Source organism: Scyliorhinus torazame, chromosome 5, assembly GCF_047496885.1.
Source record: "Scyliorhinus torazame isolate Kashiwa2021f chromosome 5, sScyTor2.1, whole genome shotgun sequence".
Lineage (NCBI taxonomy): Eukaryota > Metazoa > Chordata > Chondrichthyes > Carcharhiniformes > Scyliorhinidae > Scyliorhinus > Scyliorhinus torazame.
Window position 1 is genome coordinate 259,015,282 of NC_092711.1, and position 26,688 is coordinate 259,041,969.

The 26,688-nt window shown below is 48.9% G+C and overlaps 1 protein-coding gene across 3 annotated transcripts in view; it reads right to left on the reverse strand.

Annotated features, from left to right (window-relative positions):
• nhsl2 (NHS-like 2) overlaps positions 1 to 26,688 on the reverse strand; it is a 461,184-nt gene that overhangs the window by 205,163 nt on the left and 229,333 nt on the right. Inside the window, exon 1 of one of the 3 annotated variants that reach the window (XM_072505427.1) lies at positions 14,732 to 14,914. The exons of the other annotated variants lie outside the window; for them this stretch is intronic. The gene's annotated coding sequence lies outside the window, so the exon portion shown is untranslated. Of the gene's footprint in view, positions 1 to 14,731; positions 14,915 to 26,688 lie in introns of those variants that run through there. 3 annotated transcript variants of the gene reach the window in all.

A 26,688-nucleotide genomic window follows, 5' to 3' on the forward strand; every position in this document is an offset into this window, starting at 1 on the left:
AGGAAGTAGTGAAAGGGATTGGAAGCATGCAGGCGGGGAAGGCCCCGGGACCAGACGGATTCCCAGTTGAATTCTATAAGAAATATTTGGACTTGCTGGCCCCGCTACTGATGAGAACCTTTAATGAGGCGAGGGAAAGGGGGCAGCTGCCCCCAACTATGTCAGAGGCAACGATATCGCTCCTCCTAAAGAAGGAAAAAGACCCGCTGCAATGCGGGTCATACAGGCCCATTTCCCTCCTGAATGTGGATGCTAAGATCCTGGCCAAGGTAATGGCAATGAGGATAGAGGATTGTGTCCCGGGGGTGGTCCATGAGGACCAAACTGGGTTTGTGAAGGGGAGACAGCTAAATACAAATATACGGAGGCTGCTAGGGGTAATGATGATGCCCCCACCAGAGGGGGAAGCGGAGATAGTGGTGGCGATGGATGCCGAGAAAGCATTTGATAGAGTGGAGTGGGATTATTTGTGGGAGGTGTTGAGGAGATTTGGCTTTGGGGACAGGTATATCAGGTGGGTACAGTTGCTGTATAGGGCCCCAATGGCGAGCGTGGTCACGAATGGACGGGGTCTGACTATTTTCGGCTCCATAGAGGGACGAGGCAGGGATGTCCTCTGTCCCCGTTATTGTTTGCACTGGCGATTGAACCCCTGGCCATGGCACTGAGGGGTTCCAGGAAGTGGAGGGGAGTACTTAGGGGGGGAGAAGAACACCGGGTATCTCTATATGCGGAGGATTTGTTGCTATATGTGGCGGACCCGGCGGAGGGGATGCCAGAGATAATGCGGATACTTGGGGAGTTTGGGGATTTTTCAGGGTATAAACTGAACATGGGGAAAAGTGAGTTATTTGTGGTGCATCCGGGGGAGCAGAGCAGAGAGATAGAGGATTTACCGTTGAGGAAGGTAACAAGGGACTTCCGGTACCTGGGGATCCAGATAGCCAAGAATTGGGGTACATTACATAGGCTTAATTTAACACGGTTGGTGGAACAGATGGAGGAGGATTTCAAGAGATGGGACATGGTGTCCCTGTCACTGGCAGGTAGGGTGCAGGCGGTTAAAATGGTGGTCCTCCCGAGATTCCTTTTTGTGTTCCAGTGCCTCCCGGCGGTGATCACGAAGGCTTTTTTCAAAAGAATTGAGAAGAGCATTATGAGTTTTGTGTGGGCTGGGAAGACCCCAAGAGTGAGGCGGGGATTCTTGCAGCGTAGTAGGGACACGGGGGGGGGCTGGCACTACCGAGCCTAAGTGAGTACTACTGGGCCGCCAATGTTTCAATGGTGTGTAAGTGGATGGGAGAAGGGGAGGGAGCGGCGTGGAAGAGAATGGAGAGGGCGTCCTGCAAGGGGACTAGCCTGCAAGCAATGGTGACGGCGCCGTTGCCGTTCTCACCAAAGAAATACACCACAAGCCCGGTGGTGGTGGCTACATTGAGAATTTGGGGGCAGTGGAGACGGCATAGGGGAGGGACGGGAGCTTCAGTGCGGTCCCCGATAAGAAACAATCATAGGTTCGTTCCGGGGAGAATGGATGGGGATTTGAAGCATGGCAAAGAGCTGGGGTAGTACAATTAAGAGATCTATTTGTAGATGGGACGTTTGCGAGTTTGGGAGCGCTGACGGAGAAATATGGGTTGCCCCAAGGGAATGCATTTCGGTATATGCAATTGAGGGCTTTTGTGACGCAACAGGTGAGGGAATTCCCGCAGCTCCCGACGCAGGAAGTGCAGGATAGAGTGATCTCAGAGACATGGGTGGGGGACGGTAAGGTAGCGGACATATACAGGGAGATGAGGGACGAGGGGGAGATCATGGTAGATGAGCTGAAAGGGAAATGGGAAGAAGAACTGGGGGAGGAGATTGAGGAGGGGCTGTGGGCGGATGCCCTACGTAGGGTAAACTCATCGTCCTCGTGTGCCAGGCTAAGCCTGATACAATTTAAGGTGCTACACAGGGCGCATATGACTGGAGCACGGCTTAGTAAATTTTGGGGGGTAGAGGATAGGTGTGCGAGATGCTCTAGAGGCCCAGCGAATCACACCCACATGTTCTGGTCATGCCCGGTACTACAGGGGTTCTGGGTGGGGGTGGCAAAGGTGCTTTCGAAGGTGGTGGGGGTCCGGGTCGAACCAAGCTATATTTGGGGTTGCAGAAGAGCCGGGAGTGCAGGAGGCGAGAGAGGCTGACGTGTTGGCCTTTGCGTCCCTTGTAGCCCGGCGCAGGATATTGTTAATGTGGAAGGAAGCTAAGCCCCCGGGGGTGGAGACCTGGATAAACGATATGGCAGGGTTCATAAAGTTAGAACAGATTAAGTTCGTGTTAAGGGGTTCGGCTCAGGGGTTCACCAGGCGGTGGCAACCGTTCGTTGACTACCTCACAGAAAGATAGAGGGAATGGAAAAGAAGTAGATAACAGCAGCAACCCAGGGGGGAAGGGGGGGGGGGGAGGGGGGAGGTGGGGAAGGGGGAGGGGGGAGGGGGAGGTGGGGAAGGGGGAGGGGGGGAGGAATCGGACGGACTCTCAGGGATGATATTGTACATGTATAGGTATTTGGTATATGTAATTGTATGTTGGACTGTTGGACTGTAATTTTGGAGAGTATTTATTTTGGACAAGGCAGTTGCCATTTAGTTTTGTTTTTCTTTTGTTTTTGTTTACATATATTATTTATTTATTTGTTTAAAACTGGCCACGGCTATTTATATTGCTTTATTGTTGTGTAAAAGAAACACTACGTATTGTTATGTTTGGCCAAAAAACTCGAATAAAATATATATATTTTTTAAAAAGTATAGGTATTTGGTATATGTAATTGTATATTGGATTGCTGGATTGTATTTTTGGAGAGTATTTATTTTGGACAAGGCAGTTGCCATTTAGTTTTGTTTTTGTTTTTGTTTATATATTACTTATTTATTTGTTTAAAACTGGCCACAGTTATTTATATTGCTTTATTGTTGTGTAAAAGAAACACTACGTATTGTTATGTTTGCCCAAAAAACTTGAATAAAATATATATTTTTTAAAAAAGAAAACAGGCACTGTTTGAATTCACTTGTTACGCTACTGAATTGAGATACTTTCCTGTTATGTTAAGACATTAAATCATTATTCATCGCAAAAGGAACAATGGCATACAGCTCATAGACTAATGAAGTAAATATCTCTACACAGTCTATTTTGTTAACTCAAGTATAAACCCCCTTAAACCAAATCCAGTGCAGAACCCACAGAATTCCCCATGGACTACAGCATGACTATGAGAATAAACAGAGGTGATAAAAAGCAGGAACAGCTACTGGAAGAGGACAGAGGAGGAAGTGAGGAGAATTCCAAGCAGCAAGCTAAATCTGTCAAGGGAGCAATTTTCCTGTCTGAACCCCAAAGAGAAATATGTATCCGATACTTCCCCTTTACTAAAGACATCCTCACTGAAAGTTACCACCTGCTGCAGCCACATCTGCAACCTAACAGCAGGGCGATGACAGTATTGTCAGTATCTGTGGCGATGACTATTGGCTCATGTTTTTAAGTGTTGGGCTCCATCCAGTTTGGAGCAGGGGGTATGTACAACATCTCCCAGTTTAACATCCACTGTTGTCTAAGCAAAGTCACTGAGACTCTGTATCCCAAGAGAACTGAAGTAGGTGGAGTGAACAGACAGACGACCCTGACCTGTACAAGAAATCCAGGTACGACCTCAGCAAAGCCATCCGAGATGCCAAGAGAGAATATCAAACCAAGCTAGAGTCACAGACAGACTCTCGGCGGTTGTGGCAAGGACTAAACAACATAATGGGGAAAAAAGCGAAGCCGAACAGTATCTCTGGCAGCAGCGCACCCCTCCCAGATGAACTCAATGCATTCTATGCTCGGTTCGGGCAGGTAACCAACAATCCGCTGTCGAGTGCCCCAGCAGCCCATAATTCACCCATACCCACCATCACAGCTTCCGAAGTCAGATCGGCCTTCCTGAAAGTGAACCCTCGGAAGGCGACGGGCCCGGACGGGATCCCTGGTCGGGCACTCAGAGCCTGCGCGGACCAGCTGTCAAAGGTATTCGCGGACATCTTTAACTTGTCCCTACTCCATTCCGAGGTCCCCACCTGCTTCAAGAAGACCACCATCATACCGGTATCAAAGAAGAACCAGGCAACTTGCCTCAATGACTACCGTCCGGTGGTCTTGACTTTAGTCATAATGAAGTGCTTCGAGAGGTTGATCATGAAGCGCATCACCTCCATACTCCCAGAACGCCTTGATCCACTGCAATTCGCATACCATTGCAACCGGTCCACATCAGACGCCATTTCCCTGGCCCTACACTCATCCCTAGAGCATCTCGAAAACAAGGACTCCTACATCAGACTCCTATTTATTGACTACAGCTCCGCCTTCAACACCATAATCCCAGCCAAGCTCATATCAAAGCTCCAAAACCTAGGACTTGGCTCCCCACTGTGCAACTGGATCCTCAATTTTTTGACCAACAGACCACAATCAGCAAGAATGAACAACAACACCTCCTCCACAATAGTCCTCAACACCGGGGCCGCGCAAGGCTGCGTACTTAGCCCCCTACTCTACTCCCTGTACACACACGACTGCGTGGCAAAACTTGGTTCCAACTCCATCTACAAGTTTGCTGACGATACAACCATAGTGGACTGGATCTCGAATAACAATGAGTCAGAATACAGGCAGGAGATAGAGAACCTAGTGGAGTGGTGCAGCGACAACAATCTCTCCCTCAATGCCAGCAAAACTAAAGAGCTGGTCATTGACTTCAGGAAGCAAAGTACTGTACACACCCCTGTCAGCATCAACGGAGCCGAGGTGGAGATGGTTAGAAGTTTCAAATTCCTAGGGGTGCACATCTTCAAAAATCTGTCCTGGTCCACCCACCTCGACGCTACCACCAAGAAAGCACAACAGCGCCTATACTTCCTCAGGAAACTAAGGAAATTTGTCATGTCCACATTACCCCTTACCAACTTTTACAGATGCACCATAGAAAGCATCTTATCGGGCTGCATCACAGCCTGGTATGGCAACTGCTCGGCCCAGGACCGCAAGAAACTTCAGAGAGTCGTGAACACCGCCCAGTCCATCACACAAACTTGCCTCCCAACCACTGACCCCCATCTACACCTCCCGCTGCCTGGGGAAAGCGGGCAGTATAATCAAAGATCCCTCCCACCCGGCTTACTCACTCTTCCAACTTCTTCCATCGGGCAGGAGATACAGAAGTCTGAGAACACGCACGAACAGACTCAAAAACAGCTTCTTCCCCACTGTCACCAGACTCCTAAATGACCCTCGTATGGACTGTTATGTTGCCCTATTATGTATTTTCTTTTATTCCCTTTTCTTCCCATGTACTTAATGATCTATTGAGCTGCTCGCAAAAAAATACTTTTCACTGTACCTCGGTACACTTGACCATAAACAAATCCAATCCAATCCAACACTTGGCTTTGTGCAGTCTATTGTCTTCTCTATCGAGCAGGGTGGCATTGATTACATATATGCTGCTTTGTGGGTGCCACATGTCAATTATGAGAGGCACCACAACCAAAATGTATTTCACTCCCTCAATGCCCAGCTGGTGTGCAACCGAATACTCTGCATCAGACAAGTCATACCCAGTATCCCAATAGCTGTCAGTCTGAGACAGTCAGCTGTGACCTATGCATTTTGATCCAGTGCAGCAAACCAAGGGCTAAGCACTGACAACATGGTTCATGATATAGTGAGCAACCCACATACATATTGGCTCATGCATATAAGGACAACTATATTGTCCAACAAAATGTGAAAGAGCAGATTATTGGGGTGGTTAAATGTAGTATAAGGGTATCTGACATAGCAAGGGTAGTAGGGGTAGCATGATTATATTGCAAACACTGTGGTTAAAGACTTGGGGGGAGGTGTAGTATAAGGACATCTGGCATAGCAAGGGTTAATTTGGGAAACAGTATCATCCACAATATGATGCAAAGAGATACATGACCTGAGACTACAGTCAGTTGTGGACTTGGCAGAGACCTGTGCAGAAGCAAACATGGAGTTGGCTGACATATATATAAATGGTTTATGTGTCATCAATAAACACTTAATGTTCAAACATACATGACTCTGAATCTCTTTGAGCATGAACCAGATTAACATGCACAGTAGCACAGTAGTTAGCACTGTTGCTTCACAGCGCCAGGGTCCCAGGTTCGATTCCCAGCTTGGGACACTTGCTGTGTGGAGTCTGCACGTTCTCCCTGCGTTGACGTGCGTTCCCTCCGGGTGCCCAGGTTTCCTCCCACGAGTCCCGAAAGACGTGCTGTTAGGTAAATTAGACATTCTAAATTCTCCCTCTGTGTACCAGATCAGGCACTGGAATGTGGCGACTGGGGCTTTTCACAGTAACTTCATTGCAGTGTTAATGTAAGCCTACTTGTGACAATAAAGATTATTATTATTATTATTAATAAAAACACTCACAGGTGAGAGCGAGTTCCAGCAATATCTGTGCAGCCTTTCAACTGTAACTGCCTGAGACACTTCGGAAAGCTACGCAAAGCCAAGACACCCAGATGGTTAGAGGATCCCAAGATAATCCATAAGATTGGGATACCACACCAGGAGGTGACCCAATGGTGCTTCTTCGGTGAGGACAAAGATCCTGGCTTCTCTTTTTGGAATGCGGACATCTCAGTAAACTCACCTCACCAACTTCAAATTGGGCATGGGAGCCCATGTTACGGTCCTCCCAGATAAAGAACTGTGGCTGAAAAACCTCTGGCTATGACTGACAGGCATACCATTCTACGGACTTGGAGAAATTGGACTTCTGGTCATAGGCATGATCCTAGAACCCTAAGGTAAACAGCAAGCAGATGTTCAAAAGCATGTACGTTATCCAGAACCAATCCCTTTCTCTCTTGAGCAGAGATGCTCATGTTGCCCTTAGCCTTCTTAAAACAGCAGAAGGCATCAAGATAATTCCTGTCATCAACGAGGGGCTGTTTAGCACAGGCTAAATCACTGGCTTTGAAAGCAGACCAAGGCAGGCCAGCAGCACGGTTCGATTCCCGTAAAGCCTCCCCGAACAGGCGCTGGAATGTGGCGACTAGGGGCTTTTCACAGTAACTTCATTTGAAGCCTACTTGTGACAGTAAGCGATTTTCATTTCATTTCATTTCAACTACTCGGAACTGCAAGCTCTGCAAAGGCCCACCAATAAAAAGACTCTCAACTGGGACTTTAGCTCTGAATTATCTTCACTCTTCACAGAACCAGTTTATCCAATTTCTTTGCAGGCGACAGAAGCTTTGTTTAGACCAGCTAAACCTTCAGATAATTCCCATTGTACCTCGAGTGGAAGAGACACAGGAAAATGACCAGCAGCAGAAGAATGAGACCCAAGCCCAGTCTCCAATGGTTGCTGTTAAACTAACAGACAATGCAACATCTAAACAACACGCAAAGCTGAAAGACGATGCTGGAGAAAGGAATTAGCGACCATCAACTTATCAGAGAACATCTTAGTGAGACACCAAGACAAACAAAAGAACATGGTGTCACGATAAAAGCCAAACTGCAAGGTGAGCCCATTGATGAAAAACATCCAACTCACAGGGAGAGAAGTCTTTAATTCCCACAAAGATCATGGTGGATTACATGAAAAAAGAAAAACTGGGTTCCTACCATAAATGAACAGAGTGAACACTTTCTCTGGTAAGAAGGGGACAAGACATGATCCCTGAGACGAGTAGAGGGGAGATGACAAAGAGAAGTTGAACTCCAGGGAGCATAAAAAAGTGAATCAGAAGAAGATTGCCAGAAACACAGGCAACATCTGAAACTCCGAATTGACAATGATTGCCCAAATCAACAGAGCCTACCACTCCTCTGAAAGTGACCAGAAAGGAATCTGGAAGGATATAGTCGTGCCTCCAGACCCCTGGAATTTATAAAACCAGAGACTTGAGAAGGGTAGAAGGCGTAGCACGATTTTAATGTAAATACACTGGGGGCGATTCTCCGATATGGAGGCCAAGTGTTCACGCCGTCGTGAACGCCGTCGCCTTTCACGACGGCGCGAACAGGGCCCGGGCACAACCTATTCTGGCCCCCACAGGGGGCCAGCACGGCGCTGGAGCGGTTCATGCCGTCTTACGCGCACCGGCCCCGACCCAACATGGGGTCGGTGTTCAGGCGCCGGCCGTGCCGGAAAGTAGGCCCCGGGGGGGGGAAGAGGCCGGCCCGCCGATCGGTGGGCCCCGACTGCGGGCCAGACTCCATCGGAGGCCCCCCCCCCGCAGTGAAGGAGCCCCCCTCCCCTCCGCCCACAGGCCGCCAGCCCCCGAGCGTTCCCGCAGAGTTCCCGCCGGCAGCGACCAGAGGTGAATGCCGCCGGCGGGACTCTGCCATATCGGGGTGGCCGCTCGGCCCATCCAGGCCGGAGAATCGCCCCCATTGTGTGAAGACTTTTGAGGAGGTTTTGTACAAGGGTACCTGGCATAACAAGGGATAATGTGAGACTGGGAAAAAGGACATTCAACTGTGTGATGTAGAGCAACACATGACCTGAGGCTGGAGTCAGTTGTGAACTGGAGAGAGACCTGTGTAGAAGCTAGCATGGAGTTAGCTTGTAGCTTAGTCTACACCCTGTATATATGTGTTATCAATAAACACTTAATGTTCAACCATACAAGACTCAGAACCTCTTTGTGAGACCTACTTAACATACAACAGTTAAGAAATGCTTCTGCTCTTTGGAGGAGTAGCTATAGTACTGGAGGAGTACCTATAGTACTCGGTAGGCTGCATGTGGCAATTCATGGTGGTCCGCTGTAACTGTGTTTGCGATCTGCACAACATCTGTGCAACATGAAGGCACAGCCCTTACCACCATTCATATAGTGACCAGCTCAGGAGCAGGAGGAGGAGGATGAGGAAGAGCAGAATCAACCAATAATGCTGCGCTCACCTGACTGCAATACCAGGAGAGCAACCCTAATCCCAATTCATAGACTCATAGAATTTACAGTGCAGAAGGAGGCCATTCGGCTCATCGAGTCTGCACCGGCTCTTGGAAAGAGCACCCTACCCAAGGACACCGCCTCCACCCTATCCCCATAACCCAGTAACCCCACCAACACTATGGGCAATTTGGGACACTAAGGGCAATTTATCATGGCCAATCCACCTAACCTGCACATCTTTGGATTGTGGGAGGAAACCGGAGCTCCCGGAGGAAACCCACGCACACACGGGGAGGATGTGCAGACTCCGCACAGACAGTGACCCAAGCCGGAATCGAACCTGGGACCCTGGAGCTGTGAAGCAATTGTGCTATCCACAATGCTACCGTGCTGCCCCATTCACCAACAGTCCAATATATCTTCCCTCTGTTATGATGGTCAGTGCGGGAGGTTATCAAAGACAGGCACTGTTGTGAAATGCAGGAAAATTAAGTCATCTCGTTCGGAGATTCAGCGCGGTTCAAGAGACAAAGATAGTGGGAAATTTTTTTTTTTTTTTTAAACTCTTTGTTTGGTCCCGTCACATTGAGGATGCTGCAGACAGGGAAAGCAAAAAATTCAGGCTCCTGCTGGTGTTTTGCTGAGTGGACTAAAGAATCAAAATACTAGATGCGAAGCCATAAGATACTGGATAGTGGTCGGATTGGCCAAAACTGGACTGTCCAGTACAAACATTGGAACAAAGGAATTAGGAGCACAAGTCGGCATTTCAGCCCTCCTCCGCCTTTCAGTCTGCTCCGCCACTCAATCAGATCCTGGCCGATTTCTTCCTGGTCTCAAATTAACCTCCCAGCTGTTCCCCATATCCCTTTAACTCATTGTTATCTGAAAAATATATCTATCTACAAAACCAGATGCCTGGCCATCGGATCTGTTACTGACCACAGTGTTCAATTGACCACAATGCAAAAAACTAAAGCTCCACAAAATAGACATGCCAAGTCAAAATTACAAATCAAACCTAGCAACTAATGCATTCATTTCATGCCCATTATTCCTGTGCTTTTGTATGCTCCAGTGTTGTCTTTCAATGGGGTAACTCTGCAGATGGCCTCGGAGAATAACATTGAGCAGCTCTAAGCATTGCCGGCCTCCTTTCGACCGCTCCACCTCACCAGACGTAGCGGTTGTTTGGGCTGACTGGCTGAGAGGCAACAACGAGGGCCCTGGCAGAGTGGCAATGGTGAAGGGACAGATGTTGCCATCCTTAGAGAGGAAACAGGTGCATGCTCCGTGGAGACACAGCCACTCCCTCAGCATGGCATCGAAGCAATTGCGGTGTCTGTTGGAGTAAAGATTGTTCTGACATCCTGCAAGCCCCTTTCAACATTGGTACCAACAGCCTTGTTGGCAGCCAACTGAACTTGTGTAACTTCAGCCTAAGCTTCCACGACAGCAGGTAAAGGAAAGTAAAGTCGCCATAGTCCCAGATGACCATCGACTGCTTTCCGCTTTGAGCGAGAGAAATGACTCCTCAGGTGAAATGAAGGCACAGCCCTTACCACCATTCATATAGTGACCAGCTCAGGAGCAGGAGGAGGAGGATGAGTAAGAGCAGAATCAACCAATAATGCTGCGCTCACCTGACTGCAATACCAGGAGACCCCTCCACCATAGCATTAAGACATTGAATGGCTTCTGCCTGTGCTGCAGGGGAAGCTGGCCACCAGATGCTGCATCGGGTTGGGTTCACAAGTTCTCATGGAGTTGTTCACCAGTTCCATGCTTGAAAGGATGGACTCCAAGTCTGCTCAGAGCCCTGTGCCAAGTTGCTGCTGAGCTCCTCCACGGTCTTTGACAGGCCTGCCACTAGAACAAGGAATTCCTTGTGCATAACTATCAGCCGTCCTCTGTAGGCCACCCCACTAAAATGGTAATCTGAGTTCACAGCAACTGAATTTATATGCAACTTTTCCCTTCTGGGAGCCAGCATCCATGCCATTTGCACTCAATAGCTCCTCATGTGTAGATCCCATATCTGAGCTATCCTTTAAAACCCAGGCATCCCAGCTGGTAACTATGACTGAGTGAGAAAAATATATTGTTTCTTCTTCTTGATCATTACCTTCCTGGTCTTCCACCTCTTTCTCTGCCACCACTGCCTGGTCATGTGCCAACTCTAGGATATCTGAAAGGAGAAAGGCACAAGGCTGGGGTTTCACTGAAGGAAGGTAAGGGAAAGCTTACATCATCTGCACCTTGTCAATCAAAAGAGATTGTGAGATGAGGAGAAAGTGGGATGTGAGAAGGACGATGAGGTGTGAACACACACTCTCCTTCAATGGTTTCAAGCCTATCGCTGGGCAAAGCCTCAGTTACAGCCAGTGCAATGATGCCTGTTGCCCACTGGTTAGTTCCCACTGCTTCTAGGTATGTACTGACTTGTCCTGCAAGAGAAAGCAAAGACTATCAGTGAGTGTGGTGCAATGTGATTGGGTGCTGTGCCTGGAATATTGCAATGGTTGCCAATGTGTGAAAGCTGAGAGATATAGATTTGAGGCTTCCAGAAGTGCTAAGTGCTGAGGTTGAGGTGAAGCTATGAATATTACTTATATGAGAGATTGATAGCGATTTGGTATCTGATGATGGTGTCTGATGTATTATCAGACTTTTGGTGTAGTTGTAGGATATGGCATTTGAAGATAGAGGGCACGATTTAATGGAAAAGTTTCTAAGAGTGGTAGCAAGCGGGAAATGCCGCGAGCTTCCCAATGCTCGACCGGGCGAGGCCGCCACTGCTATAAGAGACTAATGGGTCCACTTAACAAGGCTCCACGGGCTTCACATCGCAAATGATGGTCCCGCCGGCTGAGTCACTGGGACCGCGCTAACAATGGACAGCAGAACTTAAACTGATCCTGCATAGCCAACACCATACAGCTCGCAGCCAAGGTGCCGAGAAGACCAGCCCTACGATTCGGGGATGCCAACCTGGGCATATTACTGGACGCGGCACAGGCCAGGCAGGATACCCTGTTCCCCCGAGGGTCTTGGAGGGTTAGCCACAGAGCAGCAGTGCTTCCTGGGAGGAAGTGGCAGTGGCAGTCAGCGTGACCATGTGGTCTGGCACCCAGTCCCCCAAGAAGGTCAAGGACCTCCACCGGGCCACTTGGGTGAGTTTGTACCAGACCCCCGACTTTCCCCCCACCCCCAAGGGAATGCACACCCACACCCTTCCCCTTCTCCCCCTCCCCACCCACCCGAGTCCCAATAACCCACATTTGAGCCCCCCCCCCCATGATGAACGAACCATGTGGCTGACGATGCCCCCTCTGTGTCCCTGCAGGAGAAGTAGGCCCTCAACAGGCAGGAGAGGGCCCAGACAGCGGCAGGTGCCGTACATCAGAGTCCTCACACCCTACGAGGAACAGGCCTGGAGGTTGTGGGGGCGGCCGAGGACAGATCAGTCACCAATGTAGAGGTTGGTGTACGGTGCAGAGCTGAGGATCTACCAGATGGCCTGTCACACGTAAGTTGTTAATGCCATGTAGAATGACCCATCCCTCCCACTGACCGCATGTTTATTCTCCCACAGGATCTCCATCCGAAGGTGCTGGAGATCTCCGAGGATGCCACTGTCAAAACGCCACAGCTGTCATCCCCACCCTCCACCAGCGCAGAGACACACACCTCAGTGGGCAACAGTAGTGGACAGGCTTCTGGGGCACATTCTGGTGAGCATCACATAGTTGCTGATGCACATCAGGTGGAGGCAGGAACATCCAAATGAGACAGCATTCGGAGGTCAGCTGGAACCCAGGATCCAGCTGGGTCCCAGTCGGATACTGAGTCTCCGGACCATGTTTAACCGGAGCCGGTGCAGACACTAGGGTGCAGCCGTGATATTCAGAGGGAGATGTCAGCGACCCTCCAGCAGGTCCATACCTGATTGGATGAGTCCCAGAGGCTACGTGCGCAGGAGGTGGCACCGGCAAAGTGTGGCACCGAGGCCAACACTGCTAGGATGGCTCGGGTTCGATAGGGGGTCACTCCCATTAATTGTATGGAGATTGGGCTGAAGTGGTGATTATTGGTTTCTTGCCACCACGCTAAGGCGGGATCCTGATTTCGCCAACAGGAGCAGGCCGGTTAGATCGCAAACAGATCGGCGTGGTTCTCGATTTTGGCCTCTCCCACGATTTAACGGCATTGTTGCGCTCTCGCTCAAGCGCAATGCAGCTATTAAATCACTTGAAATTAATCACTTGTATGAGGTCATTGAACTTTCTGAAGCACTGCATTTTGGTCCTTAGGTTTAGACTCCTGGCCATAACTGCAATGGCTCTCTCATCCTACTAGCTTCATAAAGTTTGTCTGGAGAGAATCCTGGTCCTTGTGACTAGATTGCATCTCTCCTCCTCTTCACATCCTCGTCCAAGGTATCCAATACAGCATCTGAGAACGTTGCGGAATATTTCCTCTCCTATTGTGCCCTGCTGCGCAGACTTTCTTCCACAAAGAGCTCCACCACCTCACCAGACGTAATGGTTGTTTGGGCTGACTGGCCAATCAGAGACTGTCAGCTTTCCACTGCCACCAATGTCAAGGGGAGCAATAGCCGCTAGGGGTAATGCACCCACCAGACATCCAGAATCATCAAAGGACCACAGGACAAATGTGAGTGAAGGTGGGATGGAGAGCGCAGAAGGATGCAGCAAGGGGAAGCGGGGTGGGGGAGGCAGCAGGGGAGTGGCTTTAAGCAGCAATGCCCTTCTCAATGCCAGCTTATTCAATCAGGAATCAGGAACAGAGTGCAATCAGGAACAGAGTGCCTGACCACAAGGGACCCCCCACCAAGGAGGCTGCTGGCAAATTTGACATGGTTTGCTGGGTAGTGGTCTGAGGGCGTGGTGAAGCCATGTGGCCCCCACTTAATCCCTGACCCACCAGCAGATTATGGTACCTGGGCTCAGGGTTAGTGAATGCCACTTGGCTTGTTAATGAGCCGAAGTGACATCCTGCTACTGTAGGCTGGGAGTCCCACATCAGCCCAACTTAATCGGAGGAGTTTTGCAACCACCAGGAAACTGGCACGGGACCTCTCCTGGAATTACTTGGGCCTAGCTGCCATATTCTCCACTGTGAGGGGCTGTATTAGATCCCTTTGTCCATTTTCAGAGGTTGCCCAACTTAGTCCCTCTCATCTTTCTGCAAGTTCCCTGAATTTCACTTAGCATTAGTTTTCTAGAGATTTTTTTAAAATTCTACATAGAGAAAAAAAGTAAAATAGCAAAAAGTAAATCTCACAGAATTACTGCACAAACAAAACTCAGGTTACGGGTGTGGGATACACAGACTAGAGTCCCAATTCTCTTGTGGCAAATGTGGCTCCTTTCACACCAGGATAGTCAAACCCATGACCTTCCCACATGTGACAAAATGGTGGCATCACAACCTACCATTTTGGGTGACAAAAGTTTGGTGCTGCCAAATCTCCCCAACTGGATCAACCAAATCCAGAGCCGACCAGCCTGTCTCTGAGCTGAGCTACAATAAACTCCCCAAAACAGTTGCTTTAATCCAATAAATATATTTCAATAAATGTAACCATAAATAAATATCCAAATAGGAAATAAAACACACAATCAACAAACACTGGATTTAAAAAACACCAGCGAACCCCCATCTGGCAAAAAACCTTGAATGATTCTCAGACTACTGCAGTTCAGATCAATGATAGAACTCACCGCTTCATACTGGATACGATTCATCAGTAACAGATAGCTTCAGGCTCCAAATGATTTCTCATCACATTCACCTCTTTTCTGAGGCATTTATCCCTAGCACTGAGAACACTAATATTATCAAGGTAACTAAAGAACCTTAAACATTACTAGACTCGTAACATTCTTGGAGCAAAGAGGATTAAAGCATCCCCACTCCCAAGATCCTGTTGGATTTTTGACTCTGCTGCAGGAATGCAACCCGCAGACCTCTGTCAGCTAAAGAATACAATTACCATGACAACAGAATAGCGTGCATCAAGTAAAAATTTAAAAAAAACAATGCAATACAGTGGGTGGAGAGAGAAATAAATTTGGAAGAAAATGTATAGAAAGAAATGGATGTTACAAGATGCTCTCGTACTTCCTTATTTTGAGCTGGACAAGGGTGAATGTTCTCGCTGGCACACATGCCCATCTGTTCCCATTTATCCGGCCACTTTTTGCGAGGCTTCATAATCTGCCATCTGATAATGGTTCAGAGGCAGATATTTGGCAACATCATATATTCATGTATTTGCACATAGAAATTGAACCGAGAATTTGAACTGGTGTCTTGTCATGATACACAGCAGGCACAGTGTGCTTCGCATCCGATAACTGATCAACTAGGAGACTCACAAATATTTTCAATGTAGTTGAACAGAACCAGGTTCACATTTGCCTTCAAGCATACCTGAGCAATATTAACAAATCCCGAGAGATAAAGTTTTAAATGTTTACAATGCATTGATAACAATATCTTAAAAATCCAGAAGAGGTACAGACTGGCAACGGGTGGGGATCAAATGTAGAGAGTAGGTGAAGGAGGAACACTGTAGCACAGACATTTTTCGACTGTGAATACTGATGTGAAGTATTTCCCTCGGCAGCATCATCTCTTGCACACTATGTGCCCAATACCAAAGGCTGAATTTTCACCATGGTGGCTGGAAGCAGGAACAGTTGGTTTCCTGGTCAAAAACCCACCTCCTGTGTGTCGTGTTGGGTGTTCCGATATACAAACGAACCAACACGGTACAATGGTGTACAACACAGTACAGCAGATGGTACAACTCTGTTTATTGTTCTGAATAATAATAACTGTTAACTTCTGGCTATGGTTCGTACTTCACCAGTTAACCTGTGGACCCAGCCCTAACACTATCTTAGAGAGGCACTCAGCACATGGTGTATGTCTGAGTGGCACGCTGTGAGCTCTGTGCTCTGAGCTATCTCCTGCTGGAATGAGCGGGAACTGTGGTGTTCCCTGTTTTATAGTGCGTGTGTTCTCACTGGTGATAGGCTGTGATGTTGCATGTGTGTTGATTGGTCCGTCGACCTGTCCATCAGTGTGTGTGTGTGATTGCACCATGATATGTAAATATGGATATCATGACACTGTGGGAAACTAATTGAAGTTAAGATTTCACATTACTGAGCCTTTAATTGTCATGGAGATGGATTTCTTGTGTAATTAATGGTGGTGAGTGGGCTCATGAAGTTGGAGGGTCAATGAGAGGCCTTCCAACTTTAGAGAAACATCAGGCGAGAGTAAAGGGAAATAAGTGGGAGAGCACTTCACCAAGAAAGTGCCTCGTCACTTTTTTAAAACTTCTACAAAAGAACATATAAAGTAGGGCGACACAGCGATGCAGTGGTTAGCACTGCTGCTTCACGGCGTTGAGGACCCGGGTTCAATCCCAGCCCTGGGTCACTGCCTGTGTGGAGTTTGCAAATTCTCCCCATGTCTGTGTGGGTCTCACCCCCACAATCCAAAGGTGGTTAATGGATTGGCCATGCTAAATTGCCCCTTAATTGAAAAAAAAAAAGAATTGTGCATTTTAAATTTATTTTAAGAAACAGATAAAGCAGCCACGCCACCACAGTCGGGAATCCCTCCACAAGGTAGTCTTTGGCTGTACTCCACCCATGCAGGTGTGGAGGGGGGCAGTGTGCCTGCCAGGAGTACAGTCACTGAGTCTGCCACTAGGTATGTGACTCCAGCGGGTTAATCTGCCCTGCCACCATTAACGCCCCCTCCCCCATCCCCCACATCACATGGGTGAAGTGTGACTAGAAAATCCCTGTCAGCCTGTTAAATTGAATTTTAACAAGCTCTTTCTGCCCAAGTCAGGGAAACATGCAACCTTCCTGGGCCTTGAACCCATTGCCCATAAAATGGCCGGTACTGGGAACAGCATCCTGCAATTAACAATTAACTCACCTAGTCCCACCCTCCTACATTCTCATCTTCAGGGGGCCTGAAATTCCCAGCACTACGTGTTACTCAACAACCCAACATTTACAGAAGTGAAGAAAACTAAGGCAGGACACCAATAAAAAGCAATGATGAATGATTGAGTTTCCACCCTGTTGCAAGTCAGTTTTAATCTAATGATACGATTCACCATGCAGCACCACACGACAGGCAATAATTCACGTTTATTTGCCATCTATTTTTAAATCGCAGAATCTTTCCCGGTTTGTTCAAAAGATTAAACAGCTCTCCCTCAGCCCCATGGGGTTTTCCTATAATCAAAAAAATCTCTTAGATCCTAGCTAATTGTATCACACCAGTCTACAAAGACTACCACACAGCATGCATTCAAACATTTTTCCATGCAGTACATCAATGTGCTGTCACTTTAGCATCTCCAGGCAGTAGTCAGCCTAGAATTGGAGGCAGGGGTGGGGTAGGAAGAGTTTAAGATCACGGCTTGAGTCCTGGTGGTTTTGTTAAAAAACAACGTTAAATAAAATCCTTCCAACCTTAATGCAACCTTATCACAAGACCTGTGCACAGAAGGAAACTAAACTCTATTTTTATATATAAACTTGGACCTGGAAGGGAAACTTCATTTAGAACTGTTTTCAGGCATGGATATCACGGTGCATGATCACTCCACAGCTGGTCTTGCTGAGGTTCGCAGGCAAACTTCATGCTGCCTCCTTATCCAAATTATTTCAGTGTGCAGCCTAGCGCAGGCTCAGACTGCTGCACAAAAGCTACCTATACCTGTGCTGAAAAGAACTAGCAGGCTCTCACAGCAGTCCAGCAATCTGTCCTCCAACAAATCGCCAGCATTGCGGAGGCACGCCCAGACAAGTGCCAATGGCTCGGTGTTGAACAAACCTGCTGTCCTTGCCAACATAGAACATGACATAGAACACACAGTGCAGAAAGAGGCCATTCGGCTCATCGAGTCTGCACCTACCCACTTAAGCCCTCACTTCCACACTATTCCCGTAACCCAATAACCCCATCTAACCTTTTTGGCTACGAAGGGCAATTTATCATGGCCAATCCACCTAACCTGCACATCTTTGGACAGTGGGAGGAAGCCAGAGCACCCGGAGGAAACCCTCGCAGACACAGGAAGAACTTCCAGACTCCGCACAGACAGTGACCCAGCGGGAAATCGAACCTGGGACCCTGGCGCCGTGAAGCCACAGTGCTATCCACTTGTGCTACAGTGCTGCCCCAACGTGCCGCCCAACGATAATAGCTTTCTTGCGCCCAGCTCTGCCACTTCACTGCAGTATGAAGAATAAATAACTATTATGCAAATAGTTAGAGTGCATCATTAGTGATGTCAGATGAAGTCAGATCACATGTACCTTGAACCTGAGTGAATCATAGAATTTACAGTGCAGATAGGAGGCCATTCGGTCCATCGAGTCTGCACCGGCCCTTCGAAAGAGCACCCTCCCTAAGTCCACACCGTCACCCTTCAAAAGAGCACCCTACATAATTCCACACCTCCACCCTATCCCCGTAACCCAGTAACCCCACGCAACCTTTTTGGACACTAAGGGCAATTTATCATGGCCAATCCACCTAACCTGCACATTTTTGGACTGTGGGAGGAAACCGGAGCATCCGGAGGAAACCCACACAGACACGGGGAGAACGTGCAAACTCCACACAGACAGTGACCCAAGTTGGGAATCGAACCTGGGACTCTGGAGCTGTGAAGCAACTGTGCTAACCACTGTGCTACCGTGCCCCCCAGAAGAAGGTTGCTAAGGTTCATCTTTATAAATCGTCAATAAATTTCCACTAGTTTGCAACAGCATGGTTTCCAGCTCTCTTCTATCAAAGGCACCCATAACCCAATCATGATAATAATACATGGTGGCAGTGGTCTGAGAACCATTTACTAAAGGTCTAATTGACATCAATACAGGGGCTGGTTTAGCACACTGGGCTAAATAGCTGGCTTTTAAAGCAGGCCAGCAGCACGGTTCAATTCCCGTACCAGCCTCCCCGAACAGGCGCCGGAATGTGGCGACTCGGGGCTTTTTACAGTAACTTCATTTGAAGCCGACTTGTGTGACAATAAGCGATTTTCATTTTAAAGACAAGACTTTTTCAGGTTGTTGCTGAGTGTTAGCGAGGCTTTATTATTACCATGTTTTCTTATCTTAGCTTGATGACGCTTTGCTTCACCTATGACAGTCTGGAGATAGTCAGTATAGTTCATTGAGAACTATTTACAAAGCCTTCAGGATAAACACATGGTACTAAAGACACAGGCTATCTGTGCTGTCTGCTGAGTCTGCTGGTCATCCAACCTCTGATGTCACAGTTCCATCATTAATATCATCATTGTTTTTTAACGTATCAATTAACCCCATCGGGACGCGCGCCGCATTACATCTTCATCTAAGTATAATCTCAAACTGTTATATCCTTTTATTAAACTATTCACTTTGCATTTTCCAACATCTGTAAACCTCTTGCTCTGTTTACAATTTCTATCCAACTCCTTCCCTTCCACCACCACGCACCCCCCCCACCCCTCGCCCCTCCCCAACCCCCTCCCCACCCCTTCAAATCCTGTCACCCGAATCGTCAATCTCCAGAATTGTTCTTGGCTCTCTTGGAGGACGTGGTGAACAGGGGTGGCACAGTGGCCCAGTGGCTAGCATCGTTGCCTCACAGTGCCAAGGACCCGGGTTCGCTTCTAACCTCGGGTAACTATCTGTGTGGAGTTTGCACATTTCCCCTGTGCGGGTTTCCTCCAGGTGTTCTGATTTCCTCCCACAATCCAAAGCTATGCAGATTAAGTGGATTGGCTATGCTAAATTGTCCCTTAGGATGGGTTGCAGGATAGGCCAGTGGATTGGGCCTAGGTAGTTGTAGCGCACAAAGACTCCGTGAGACGAATAGAGTGAAGTCGATGAGGCTTTATTAAGCGTGTCTGTTCCCCCGCAGCTCGATAGTAGAATGGCCTGCGGGGGAGGACTCCGGCTTCTTATACTCCGCCTTCAGGGCGGAGCTAGAGGTCAACGGCCAACCAGGACCCGGGATCTGTCAGCCAATGACATTAGGGCTTCCAGTCCCACATGACCCCTAATACATACTACCACAGTAGTGTGGTTGTTCAAAGGGTCGGTGCAGACACGATAGGCCAAATGGTTTCCTTCTGCACTGTAGGGATTCTAAAAATAAGGTGGCACGGTGGCACAGTGGTTAGCACTGCTGCCTCACAGCGCCAGGGAGCTGGGTTCAATTCCAACCTTTGGTGACTGTGTGAAGTTTGCACGTTCTCCCCGCGTCTACATGGATTTCATCCGGGAGCTCCGGGTTCCTCCCACAGTCCAAAGATGTGCCGGTTGGGTGGATTGGCCATTCTAAATTGCCCCTTAGTGACCAAAGGTGTGTAGGGTAGGTGAGGTTATGTGGTTACGGCGATAGGGCGGGAGTGTGGGGTGCTCTTTCAGAGAGTCAGTGTAGACTCGATTGATCGAATGGCCTCCTTCAGGACTGTGGGGATTCTATGATTCTATGTGCATTCCTTGGGCGGGATTCTCCCCTACCCAGCGGGGCGGGGGGACCCGGGGGGACGGAGTGGCGTGAACCACTCCGGAATCCTCCGCACCTTTAGGGGCTAGGCCGACCCCGGATGGCGTGGAAGGCCTTTGGCGGCAGCCGAAGGGACTCCGCCAGCCGGTGCCAGTCCGCGCATGCGCGGGAGCATCAGCGGCTGCTGACGTCATCCCCGTGCATGCGCGGGGGGGTTCACCTATGCTTCGGCCATGGCGGAGGCATATGGTCGGCGCGTAGGAAAAGCGTGCCCCCACGGCACAGGCCTGCCCACGGATCGGTGGGCCCTGATCGCGGGCCAGGCCACCGTGGGGGCACCCCCCGGGGCCAGATCACACCGCGCTCCCCCCCAGGACCCCGGAGCCCGCCCGCCACGTCCCGCTGGTAAGGGCCTGGTTCAATTTACGGCGGCGGGACTGGCATAGAAGCAGCGGGACTTCAGCCCATCGTGGGCCGGAGAATCGCCGGAGGGGGACGACCCGCCGACCGGTGCGGCGCGATTCCCGCCCCCGTCGAATCTCCGGTGCCGGAGAATTCGGCGGCCGGTGGGGCGGGATTCACGCCGTCCCCCGGCAATTCTCCGACCCGGTGGGGGGTCAGAGAATCCCGCCCCTGATCTTTTTCTTGGAAGGCAAACACATTAGTGGAGTGGGGTAGTAGCTCTTGACGACTGCTGGTATCTGGGCTGTGGCCATGACGAAGACTTGACTGTAAGGGGCTGTAAAACCCATTCAGTGAATGATAGATTCAAGAACGAAAACTTCAGGACATGTACAATCACACTCTCTTGAATATGAACAGAACAAAGCAACATTCTTTCTGGAATCTTCTGCTTCCTCTTTGCACACTGGGAAAAGGCCTGAGAGTATGAAATATTTCCAACTCTGACGAAGAATTTCACAGCTGCGTCATTGGCAAAAGAAGAATTCAAAACCTGAGGTTTGAATAAATCTGGTAAACAAGAAGGAAAATGAAGAACAGCCTGAAAACATTGGAGGAAATGAAGAAAGGTTGACTTCCCTACAGCTCTTAGGGTGTTATTTGCACTTTCTGTAGGTAGTGGTAACATTTCCACACCTCTTTCAGTGTAAGCACTGCCTCCTCAAAAAATACATCAGAGATTTCAGCAGCATTGACAGCAGAAGCAAAGAGTGGAACAACATCCAGGACCTCATCTTCCAATAAATCACAGACTTCTGCAATGGTTTTCTTCTCATGAAGGTCAAGAAGGTCTAACCAAGGTCTAGAAGTTCCTCTGGCAGATGCTCACTGTTGTTTTCAGGGCCTTCTATTTCTGCACCTCGCGCCCATCTGTGAAAAGAAGAGAGAGGTCTGCAATCTCCTCCTGTCCAGAGGCATTACATGAAACATTGTTTGTTGCAGGAGTAGAAGTTTGTACACCCTCTACAGCTGCATACATCTTCACAGGAGCTTCATTCTTGCAAGAAAGGGCAGCCAGCGATCCAACATCTTCCTAAAGTATCACTAAGAAAGGAAATTAGAAAATGAATATTTCTATTCATCACCTTTACATTGCAGACCAGAAGCAGGAGATGTGCTGAGGTCAGGGCCTTCCAAGGAGAAGGTTACGGAGAACATATATCCGACACATCCTAAAAGAGAGATTAATGCCACCAGGGCAAGACCCTCTGAGGGGGATGGAGTGCAGGAGTAGGATGAATGTGTAAATAGTTAATGTTAATGAGTAGACCAAAAAGACTTGGGTGGAGGTATAATCCAAGGAGTTAATAGCTATTATGTTAATAGATAAAGTGCATCATTAGTGATGTCAGATCATATGTAACTGGATCCTGTAGTAATCAATAAATGTTCGCTGATATACAACTGGGTGATTTCTGACTCTGTACTATTGAAGAAAACCAGAGCCCAGTCATGATATCAATACATCCACCAGTGTCCTTGCTGTAGTCTTTAAACCAGCCCAGTCCAGATTTTGCTGCCCATGTTGAGGAAATGTGTTCTGCAGAAAGCCGTTACAAGCCCTGAGCTGCTCAAGGGCATCTTGCAAGGCCATCTGCAGTCTCCCAAAGTACAAATCAGCAGCCTTCAGCCGGCCATCCTACAACAACCTCCTCTGCAAAGAAGGACTAGGACAAGAACTAAGAGGACACACAACGGTGAATAGTTCCGTTTTATTTTATCAAGTTGTTCTGGCAAGGTTTTATATGTTGGTGGCTTCTTTTTCAGGACTAAGGTGAAGTGGATGCCTTGGAAGGTGGAAATTTGAGTGACAGCTCAGGGGAACCAGAATGTGACCAGCTTGAATGTCTGCCCACAGACAGATCATCCAGAACAAACAGGTCCCATTCCTTAACTCAAGGGTGAGTGTAAGCTTAGCCCCTATTACCGAAGCAAACTTTGTCATGCCAGGCTAACTAACCCTACTGACCTCCTTGTCAAGATCCAGCACGACTTTGTTCAAAATCCAAAACGTTTGCAAAACTTCTCCAACTAGCCTTTGACCTGCTCTGGTAGCCACAGTATTAATATGGCTAGTCCAGTTCAGTATCTGATCAATGGTCATGCCCAAGATGTTGTCAGTTAAGGATTCAGCAATGGTAATGCCAATGAATGTTAAAGGGCGATAGTTAGATTCTATCTTGTAGGAGAAAACCATTGTCTGGCACTTGTGTACCACGAACGTAACTTGCCAATTGTCAGCCCAAGCCTGGATATTGTCCAGGTCTTGCTGCATTGGGACATGTACTGCTTAATTATCTGATGAGTCGCTGTAGCCACCTGAGTTGGCCACTTCCCGACTTAAAATGGAGAACCGCAAAGGCTGAAGGGAAATTCAGCCAACGCAGGCAAAGACTAGTAAATACAGAAATCATGTGTATTGAAACCTGTAAGGAACCAGACAGCACTGAAACCAGCAGCCAGCTGCATAGTAATGCAGCAGCCATCTGCATAGTAATGAGCGATTCGAGGGCACAATCGCAACAGTTAAGGTGAATAAAGCCAAGCCAGACTCCTCGGCTCCAGCAGGAGGCAAGACAAAGGAAGGCCAACGGACACTTAGGGACCGCCCAACGATCCAAGCGATCGGAAAGTAGTCCAATCACTTGGAACCAGGTATGGGGTCCGCCCCGAAGGGCGGGAAGTCCCTGGGGACTATAAAGTAAAGCCCCCAAATTCAAATCGTTCTTCTTTGGCAGGATCACTCAGCAACTTGAACCAACCCGTGACAGTGACCTGTCTTGTTGCCTCCAAGCAAGTAAGTCTCAAGTCAACGCTCGCTACGAGATAGGCGCTCCTAGCAACCAGTCCATACCAGCTTTTGAATCCGCAGACTCAGGACCTGAACGAAAGGCCATTTGTTCCCTGACCTGGTGGGCCAGTCCAAAGCTAAGTATAGGCCTGTTAGTGATAGAAATAGCCTAGAAAGTAGAGTTTATGCATGAGTAGTGATTTACTGTGTATAATAAATGTGTTTTGATTTGAATCTTACTAATTGGTGTGTTGAGTTATTGATCATTACTTGAACTTGAACCTTGTGGCGGTATCATAAAGATACCTGGCGACTCTAGAGCAAAGGTTATAAAACAGAGCCAATTGAACCAACCAAAAGTTAGCAACATCGCGAATGGTGCTGAACATTGTACAGTGATTCACAAACATCTACACTTCTGACCTTATGGTGGAAGGAGGATCATTGATGAAGCAGCTGAATATGTTTGAGCCTAGGGCACTACACTAAGGAACTCCTGCAATGGTGTCCCAGGACATTGGGGAGGCAGTAGAATTGTGGTTTGTGGCTGGACTAGTAAATCAGGATAATGATCTATGGACCCGGGTTCAAATCCCACCACAGCAGATAATAGGATTTAAACTGAATAACATATCTGGAATTAAAAGTCTAATAAACCATTGTTGATTGTCATAAAAACCCATCTGGTTCACTAGAGTCCTTTAGGGAAGAAATCTGCCATCCATACCTGGTCTGGGCTACATGTAACTCCAGACCCACAGCAATGCCCTCTTAAATGCCCTCTGAAATGCCCTAGCAAGCCACTCGGTTGTATTAAACCACTATGAAAACACAAAAAAGGAATGACACCAGACGGACCACCCGGCATCGAACCAGGCACCGGAAACGACAACGGCAAACTCAGCCCTGTCAACCTTGCAATATCCGGGCTTGGGCTAACAAGTGACAAGTTACATTCGGGGCACACAAGTGCCAGGCAATGACCTTCTCCAACAAGAGAGGATCTAACCACCACCTCTTGACATTCATTGGCATTACTAATTCCCCCACAATCAATATCCTGTGGGTTACCATTGACCAGAAACTGAACTGGACGAGCCATATCAATACTGTGGCTACCAGGGCAGATCAAATAAATTGGAATCCCACGGTGAGTAACTCACCTCCTGACAGCATCCCCCCCACTCCCCCCTCCCCACCAAAGCATGTCCACCATCTACAAGGCACAAGTCAAGAGTGCAATAAAATACACTCCACTTGCCTGGATGAATGCAGCTCCAACAACACTCAAGAAACTCGATACCATCCAGGACAAAGCAACCTGCTTGATTGCTTCCCCTTCCACAAACATTCAAGCCCTACACCACAGACGAACAGTGGCAGCCATGTGTACCACCTACAAGATGCACTGCAGTAACTCACCAAGGTTCCTTAGGCAGCACTTTCCAAACCCACAACATTACCATCTCGAGGGATAAGAGCAACAGATACCGAGGAACTCCATGCCCTGGAGGTTCCCCTCCAAGTCACTCCTCATCCTGACTTGGAAATATGTTGCTGTTCCTTCACTGTCGCTAGGTCAAAATCCTGGAACTCGCTCCCTCACAACATAGTGGATGTACCTACACCTCAAGGCCTACAGCGGTTCAAGAAGGCAACAAACCATCATCTTCTGAAGGGCCACTAGTGATGGGCAATAAATGCTGGCCCAGCCATCACAGATGACATATCACAGAAATTATAGCGCTGATGGAGGCCATTCGGCCCATTGAGTCTGCACCGGCCCTTGGAAAGAGCACCCTACCCAAGCCCACACCTCCACATAACCCAGTAACCCCATCCAACCTTTTTGAACACTAAGGACAATTTAGCATGGCCAATCCACCTAACCTAAACATCTTTGAAGTGTGGGAGGAAACCGGAGCACCCAGAGGAAACCCATGCAGACACGGGGAGAACATGCAGACTCCGCACGGACAGTGACCCAAGCCGGGATTTGAACATGGGACCCTGGAGCTGTAAAGCAACTGTGCTAATCACTATGCCACCGTGCTGTCCCTATGCTACCGTGCTGCCCCCTATGCCATCGATGCGCACATCTCGTAAATGAATTTTAAGAAAGAACTGAGTTAATTGACCTTCAACCACCACAACCATCTCTCTTTCTACGTGGTAACTAAGTTAAATATTACTCTCTTCTCTGCTGCAATGGAAGAGAAGCAGCATAGGGCATTAAAGGAATGGTATGTTGGGCGGGATTCTCTCAGCCCGGGGCCGAGCTGGAAAATCGCTGCAGCCAGCGCGAATCGCGCCACACCGCCCCGACGCCGGGACGGGATTCTCCACAGAGCGCAGAATCGACACCATCGGCACCAGCGCGGTGCCGGCTGGGGGCCGCTCTACGGGCCCCCCCCCCCGGCGATTCTTCGCCCAGGATGGGCCGAGCGCCCGTACCGAAAAACCCGAGTCCCGCTGCCGCCATTCTAACCTGCTCTTAGCTGGCGTGACCTCGGCGTGGAAGGATCCAGGGGCAGCCTGTGGGGGGGGGGGGTCGACCCTGGGGAGTGTCCTCCGCTGTGGCCTGGCCCGTGATCGGGGCCCACCGATCGGCGGGACAGCCTCTTGGGCTGGGGGCCTCCTTTCTTCCACGCCAGCCCCTGTAGCCCTACGCCATGTTGCGTCGGGGCCGGCGCGGAGAAGGGAGGCAGTGCCACTGCGCATACGCACGTTGGTGCCGGTGCCACTGCACATGCGCGGACCCCGTGCCACCCAGTTGATGCCGGGATCGGCAGCTGGAGCGGTGTGGGTCGCTCCAGTGCCCTGCTGGCCCCCTGACGGGCCCAGAATTGCTGATCCTGAGGCCATGGCGACGCCGTC